We start from the raw sequence: 8,169 nt of genomic DNA, 5'->3' as shown, positions 1-8,169 counted from the left end.
ATTAGTCAGATCAGTCTGGACGGTATGGGCAATGGAAGTAGAGATCCAGAAGGTCAAGTATGTGTCACCTTAGTGCGTGAACAGATACTACAGGCCGATACACAGTCCTCAACACACTTACGCAACCCCGGCCACCAGGATCTACCAGAGATGAGGTCGGCAGTGGATCTACTCCCAGGGTGTCCCATAAGAACCATACAGCGATGTTCCTCAAACACCTTATGACAAAATTCTGATGGAACAATTTCCCAGAGGGGCAAGACTCCGTTGCGTCTCCCTGAGCCTCTAACACCTTCACCTCTAGGTCACGGTATAGAGTGGATATCACCCCCCCCCCTCCCCCCCAATAGTATCGGACTCCAGGAAAACTATGTGACAAAGCATCCGCCTTGACGTTCTTAACCCCAGGACAATGAAATTGAATCTGGTGAAAAACAAAGACCATCTGGCCTGCCTCGGGTCCAGTCGTTTGGCCGACTCCAGGTAAGCCAGATTTTTGTGATCACAGAACACCGTGAACGGATGAATCGCTCCTTCCAACCAATGACGCCATTCCTCAAAAGCCAACTTAATGTCCAGCAACTCTCTGCTCCCCACATCGTAATTTCTCTCTGTGACAGAGTTTTTTTTTTTTTTTTTTAAATGCACATCGAAGCCATGCGCTGCGATAAGACTGCTCCTACCCCCACCTCGGACGCGTCCACTTCCACAATTTAAGGTTGTGATACATCTGGCTGCATCAATATAGGAGCAGAAGAGAAGCAGAAAAGGCTCGCAACACCGAATCAGACCACACTGAGACATCCGTCCCTTTCTTAGTCATGTCAGTTAAGGGTTTTACGATTGTCGAATAGTTCTGAATACATTTTCGGTAATAGTTGGTGAACCCCCAAAAACCCATAAGATCCTTTAGATTTTCGGTCCAATACAGCAAGTCCAATACAGCACAGACTTTCTCTGGATCCATTTGAAAACCTGAAGATGACAGCAGGCAGCACAAAAACTGCACCTTGTGTACAGCAAAAACACACTTCTCTAATTTTGCGTATAATTTATTATCTCTTAGGATCCGTAACACCTGTCTCACGTGATCCTGATGAGTCTCTACGTCTGGAGAATAAATTAGTATGTCATCCAAATACACGACAACAAACCTCCCCACCAGGTGATGAAAAATGTAATTCATAAAATGCTGGAAAACCGCAGGAGCATTGGTCAACCTGAAAGGCATGACCAGGTTTTCAAAGTGCCCCTCAGGAGTATTAAAAGCCGTCTTCCATTCAACCCCTTCCTTGATCCTAACCAGATTAGGCTGAGTTCACACGGGCGAGATTTCCGCGCGGGTGCAATACAGTAGGTGAACGCATTGCACCTGCACTGAATCCTGACCCATTCATTTCAATGGGGCTGTGCACATGAGCGTTTTTTTTCATGCATCACTTCTGCAATGCTTTAAAATCGCAGCATGCTCTATATTCTGCATTTTTCACGCAGCCCTGGCTCCATAGAAGTGAATGGGGCTGCGTTAATAACGCATTGCATCTGCAAGCAAGTGCGGATGCGATGCGTTTTTCACTGATGGCTGCTAGGAGATGTTGTTTGTAAACCTTCAGTTTTTTATCACGCGCGTGAAAAACGCATCAAAACGCATTGCACCCGCGCGGAAAAAACTGAACAACTAAACGCAATTGCAGACAAAACTGACTGAACTTGCTTGCAAAATGGTGCGAGTTTAACTGAACGCACCCGGAACGCATCCGGACCTAATCTGTCACGCTCGTGTGAACTCAGCCTTATATGCCCCCCTAAGGCTGGTTTCACACGGACACGGGCGTTGCGGAAAAATGTGCGGGTGCGTTGCGGAAACCCCACGCGATTTTTCCGCGCGAGTGCAAAACATTGTAATGCGTTTTGCACTCGCGTGAGAAAAATCGCGCATGTTTGGTACCCAAACCCGAACTTCTTCACAGAAGTTCGGGCTTGGGATTGATGTTCTGAAGATTGTATTATTTTCCCTTATAACATGGTTATAAGGGAAAATAATAGCATTCTGAATACAGAATGCTGGAAGGGTTAAAAAAAATAAAAAAGTTTACTCACCTTATCCCCATGATCGTGTAGATCCCGGTCTGTTCTTTAGCTGTGGGCTGAATGACCTTTGGTGATGTCAGATCACATGCTCCAATCACATGGTCCATCACCATGGTGATGGAGCATGTGATCTGACATCACCACAGGTCCTTTAGCCACAGCTAAAGAACAGACCGACCGGGAACTAGGCGATCATGGGGATAAGGTGAGTTAACTTTTTTTATTTTTTTTAACCCTCCCAGCGCTATTATACTAAGCATTCTGTAGTCAGAATGCTATTATTTTCCCTTATAACCATGTTATAAGGGAAAATAATACAGTGAATAGACTGTCACCTAGAACCCATGCGTAGAAATCGCACCGCATCCGCACTTGCTTGCGGATGCTTGCGATTTTCACGCAACCCCATTCATTTCTATGGGGCCTGCGTTACGTGAAAAACGCTGAATATAGAACATGCTGCGATTTTCACGCAACGCATAAGTGATGCGTGAAAATCACCGCTCGTGTGAACAGCCCCATAGAAATGAATGGGTCAGGATTCAGTGCGGGTGCAATGCGTTCAACTCACGCATCGCACCCGCGCGGAAATCTCGCCCGTGTGAAAGGGGCCTAAGTCCAACTTGGAGAACACCTTGGCACCAATAATCTGGTTAAACAAATCGGGAATCAAAGGAAGAGGGGAAGGATCATGGACAGTAATCCGATTGAGTTCACGGAAATCCAGACATGGCCGAAGACCTCCGCCCTTTTTTTTAAACAAAGAAAAACCCTGCTGCCACTGGAGACTTGGAAGGTCTTATGTGTCCTTTAGCCAAACTCTCGGCAATATACTCTCTCATGGCCGTTCTTTTGGGTCCAGAAAGGTTATACAACCTAGATTTGGACAACTTAGCTCCGGGATAAAGGTTCATAGGACAATCATATTCCCGATGCGGAGGTAAATCCTGGCATCCACTCTCAGAAAATACATCGGCAAAATAGATATAAAAGAGAGAAATGTTTTAGTGGTTAAAGCAGATATAGATGTATTCAGACAATCGTCAATGCAATAATCACCCCAATCCAGAATCTGCCTAGCTGGCCAATCGATGGTTGGATTGTGCTTGCTTAACCACGTTAAACCCAGAACCACCGGAGCAGGGAGACCCTCCGACACAAAACACGAGATGAATTCCTGATGAATCCACTCTTAGGCCTCTTTCACACTACCGTTTTTTTTTTCCGTTTTGCGGTCCGTATACGGTCCGTATACGGAACCATTCATTTCAATGGTTCCGCAAAAAAACGGAATGTGTTCCGTATGCATTCCGTTTCCGTATTTCCGTTTTTCCGTTCCGTTGAAAAGATAGAACATGTCCTATATTTGGCCGCAAATCACGGTCCGTGGCTCCATTCAAGTCAATGGGTCCGCAAAAAAAACGGAACACATACGGAAATGCATCCGTATCTCTTCCGTATCCGTTCCGTTTTTTGCGGAACCATCAATTGAAAATGTTATGCCCAGCCCAATTTTTTCTATGTAATTACTGTATACTGTATATGCCATATGGAAAAACGGAACGGAACAACGGAACGGAAACGGAACCACAACGGAAGCAAAAAACGGAACAACGGATTCGTGAAAAACGGAACGCAAAACACTGAATTCAACATACTGTAGTGTGAAAGAGGCCTTAGGGCTCTTTCACACCTGCGTTATAGTCTTCCGGCATAGAGTTCCGTCGTTGGGGCTCTATGCCGGAAGAATACTGATCAGGATTATCCTAATGCATTCTGAATGGACAGTCCGTCCTTCAGGATGCATCAGGATGTCTTCCGTTCCGGAACGGAACGTTTTTTGGCCGCAGCAAATAGCGCAGCATGCTGCGCTTTTTGCTCCGGCCAAAAATCCGGAACACTTGCCGCAAGGCCGGATCCGGAATGAATGCCCATTGAAAGGCATTGATCCGGATCCGGCCTTAAGCTAAACGTCGTTTCGGCGCATTGCCGGATGCGACGTTTAGCTTTTTCTCAATGGTTACCATGGCTGCCGGGACGCTAAAGTCCTGGCAGCCATGGTAAAGTGTAGTGGGGAGCGGGGAGCAGCATACTTACCATCCGTGCGGCTCCCGGGGCGCTCCAGAGTGACGTCAGGGCGCCCCAGGCGCATGGATGACGTGATCGCATGGATCACATGATCCATGCGCATGGGGCGCTCTGACGTCATTCTGGAGCGCCCCGGGAGCCGCACGGACTGTAAGTATACCGCTCCCCCACTCCCCACTACTACTATGGCAACCAGGACTTTAATAGCGTCCTGGCTGCCATAGTAACACTGAAAGCATTTTGAAGACGGATCCGTCTTCAAATGCTTTCAGTACACTTGCGTTTTTCCGGATCCGGCGTGTAATTCCGGCAAGTGGAGTACACGCCGGATCCGGACAACGCAAGTGTGAAAGAGGCCTTAATCTGATATCCTGCACCATCTGAGATAAACACTTCTGAGTTAGAGGTGCAGAATCAATAGCAAAAATTGAAATGTTTTTCTCTAATTCCTTTGGAGACAACCCGTGCATACGGACGAACTGAGCATCACTCAGGTTCACCCCGGCCCCGCTGTCTATAAACACCTCAATCCCCACAGTCTTGGACTCTAGCGCCACCTCAGCAGTCAGGAGAAATCGGGTACTACCGGGCAAATTCAAATGCACATTTTCTGACTCTCCTCTCATCCCTCCAAGAGTCAGATGGGAATTAAACGTCCCCGTTTTTTCCTCTTTTTAATGCTGAACGCATGGACATACATCAATAAAATGTCCTTTCTGTCTGCAGAAAAAACACACTTCCTTCCGATGACCAGAATGCTTAAAAGTGGATCCAGGAGTAGCTCCCCCTAATTGCATGGGTTCGTCCCCAGACATAAACCCAGGAGTATCTTCACCCAAAGTGTCAGAGGAAGACGATACGTTATGTGATAGTACGACCTGAGAGTGGGGGCCCCTAGATCTCTCTCTCAGGCGTCTATCCATGCGTACTGCAAGAGACATAGCGGCCTCCAGAGACTCAGGATTCTCATGAAAGGTCAAAGCGTCCTTCAGCCTCTCTGATAATCCCTGACAGAACTGACTACGGAGAACCAGATCGTTCCACTCAGTATCCGTAGCCCACCTCCTAACTCAGAGCAATAGATCTCAGCAGAACGCTCTCCATGACGAAGGCCACATAGCTTGGTCTGGCCAGGGAGGTCCGATCTGGGGTCATTATAGATGAGACCCAGAGCTCTGAAAAATTAATCCACCGACCGGAGAGACTGCGATCCGGTTGGCAGAGAAAAAGCCCATGACTGAGCGTCCCCCTTAAGAAATGAAATAAGCACACGACTCTCTGAATCTCATCCCCAGATGAGTGTGGACGTAGCCTAAAATACAGTTTGCACGTCTCCTTAAACAAAATGAAATGATTGCGTCCACCAGAGAATCTGTCCGGGAGGCCAACTTTAGGTTCGAGACAGGCCTGGTAACCACCACTAGGACCAACAGCCTGTGGAGACGGTCGTGTTGAGGTCTGCTTACTTCAAAGATAGCCCCTGCAGCTGTCCGGCCAGTGCAGCTATAGGATCCATGGCTGTACTGAAACAAGCAAAAATTACGGTTTTGGCGGTTTATAATGTCACGTTCGGGTGTGGGTGGAAAACACCACACCGATCATAGGAGGGAAAGGGGTGAGGGACTAAGGCCTAGAAACTAGGGAAGGAAGATGGACACCTCCTAGAGAAAACCCTAACTCAAGTCCTGACTGACTAAGGCCTCATGCACACGATCGTTGTGTGCATCCGTGGCCGTTGTGCCGTTTTCCGTTTTTTTTTCGCGGACCCATTGACTTTCAATGGGTCCGTGGAAAAATCGGAAAATGCACCGTTTTGCAGCTGAGGCCGTGATCCGTGTATCCTGTCCGTCCAAAAAATATGACCTGTCCTATTTTTTTGACGGACAACGGTTCACGGACCCATTCAAATCAATGGGTCCGTGAAAGAACACGGATGCACACAAGATTGGCATCCGTGTCCGTGATCCGTGGCCGTAGGTTGCTTTCATACAGACGGATCCGAAGATCCGTCTGCATAAAAGCTTTTTCTGATCTAAGTTTTCACTTCGTGAAAACTCATTTCCGACAGTATATTCTAACACAGAAGCGTTCCCATGGTGATGGGGACGCTTCTAGTTAGAATACACTGCAAACTTTGTACAAGACTGCCCCCTGCTGCCTGGCAGCACCCGATCTCTTACAGGGGGATATGATAGCACAATTAACCCCTTCAGGTGCGGCACCTAAAGGGGTTAATTGTACTATCATATTCTCCTGTAAGAGATCAGGGCTGCCAGGCAGCAGGGGGCAGACCCCCCCCCTCCCCAGTTTGAATATCGTTGGTGGCACAGTGTGCGCCCACCATCGCCCCCCCTCCCTCCCTCTATTGTATTAAATCGTTGGTGGCACAGTGTGCCAAGCACCATCGGCCCCCCCTCCCTCCCTCTATTGTATTAAATCGTTGGTGGCACAGTGTGCCAACCACCATCGGCCCCCCTCCCTCCCTCTATTGTATTAAATCGTTGGTGGCACAGTGTGCCAACCACCATCGCCCCCCCTCCCTCTATAGCAGTAACATTGGTGGCAGTGTGCGGTCTCAACAGTAGAAGATTCATACTTACCTGCTTGCTGCTGCGATGTCTGTGAACGGCCGGGAGCTCCTCCTACTGGTAAGTGAAAGGTCTGTGCGGCGCATTGCTAAAGAACTGTCACTTACCAGTAGGAGGAGCTCCCGGCCGGACACAGACATCGCAGCAGCAAGCAGGTAAGTATGAATCTTCTACTGTTGAGACCGCACACTGCCACCAATGTTACTGCTATAGAGGGAGGGGGGGCGATGGTGGTTGGCACACTGTGCCACCAACGATTTAATACAATAGAGGGAGGGAGGGGGGCCGATGGTGGTTGGCACACTGTGCCACCAACGATTTAATACAATAGAGGGAGGGGGGGCCGAGGGTGGTTGGCACACTGTGCCACCAACGATTTAATACAATAGAGGGAGGGAGGGGGTCCGATGGTGGTTGGCACACTGTGCCACCAACGATTTAATACAATAGAGGGAGGGAGGGGGGGGGCGATGGTGGGGGCACACTGTGCCACCAACGATATTCAAACTGGGGAGGGGGGGGGGCTGCCCCCTGCTGCCTGGCAGCCCTGATCTCTTACAGGGGAATATGATAGTACAATTAACCCCTTTAGGTGCCGCACCTAAAGGGGTTAATTGTGCTATCATATCCCCCAGTAAGAGATCGGGTGCTGCCAGGCAGCAGGGGGCAGTCTTGTACAAAGTTTGTAGTGTATTCTAACCTGAAGCGTCCCCATCACCATGGGAACGCCTCTGTGTTAGAATATACTGTCGGATCTGAGGTTCACGAAGTAGCTCATATCCGACAGTATATTCTAACATAGAGGCGTTCCCATGGTGATGGGGACGCTTCAAGTTAAAATATACCATCGGATTGGAGAAAACTCCAATCCGATGGTATAAAAGAACTCCAGACTTTACATTGAAAGTCAATGGGGACGGATCCGTTTGAAATGGCACCATATTGTGTCAACGTCAAACGGATCCGTCCCCATTGACTTGCATTGTAATTCAGGACGGATCCGTTTGGCTCCGCACGGCCAGGCGGAGCCATGTCCGTGGATCCTCCAAAAATCAAGGAAGACCACGGATGAAAAAACGGTCACGGATCACGGACCCACGGACCCCGTTTTTGCGGACCGTGAAAAAAAACTGTCGTGTGCATGAGGCCTAACAGTATGAACAGGCCCCAAAGGTAGGTGAGTTGAACACACACGAATATCAAAACAAAATGCAAAAGGGAAAGGAAACACTTATCTTCAATAAAGCCGAGAACCAAACACCACTAACCACAAGTCCAACAGAAGCTCTAAACCGCACAGCATTGTGGGAGAAACCACACTAAATAGAGAAGGTTAAATGACCACGAATAGCCACATCTGGGGAGAGAAGGTGCGGCAAGCACCAGAAACAGCACAGACGTC

Source organism: Bufo gargarizans, chromosome 8, assembly GCF_014858855.1.
Source record: "Bufo gargarizans isolate SCDJY-AF-19 chromosome 8, ASM1485885v1, whole genome shotgun sequence".
In the NCBI taxonomy this organism is placed as follows: Eukaryota; Metazoa; Chordata; class Amphibia; order Anura; family Bufonidae; genus Bufo; species Bufo gargarizans.
The sequence above is the reverse complement of the archived record's forward strand: the minus strand, read 5'-3'. Positions refer to the sequence as shown.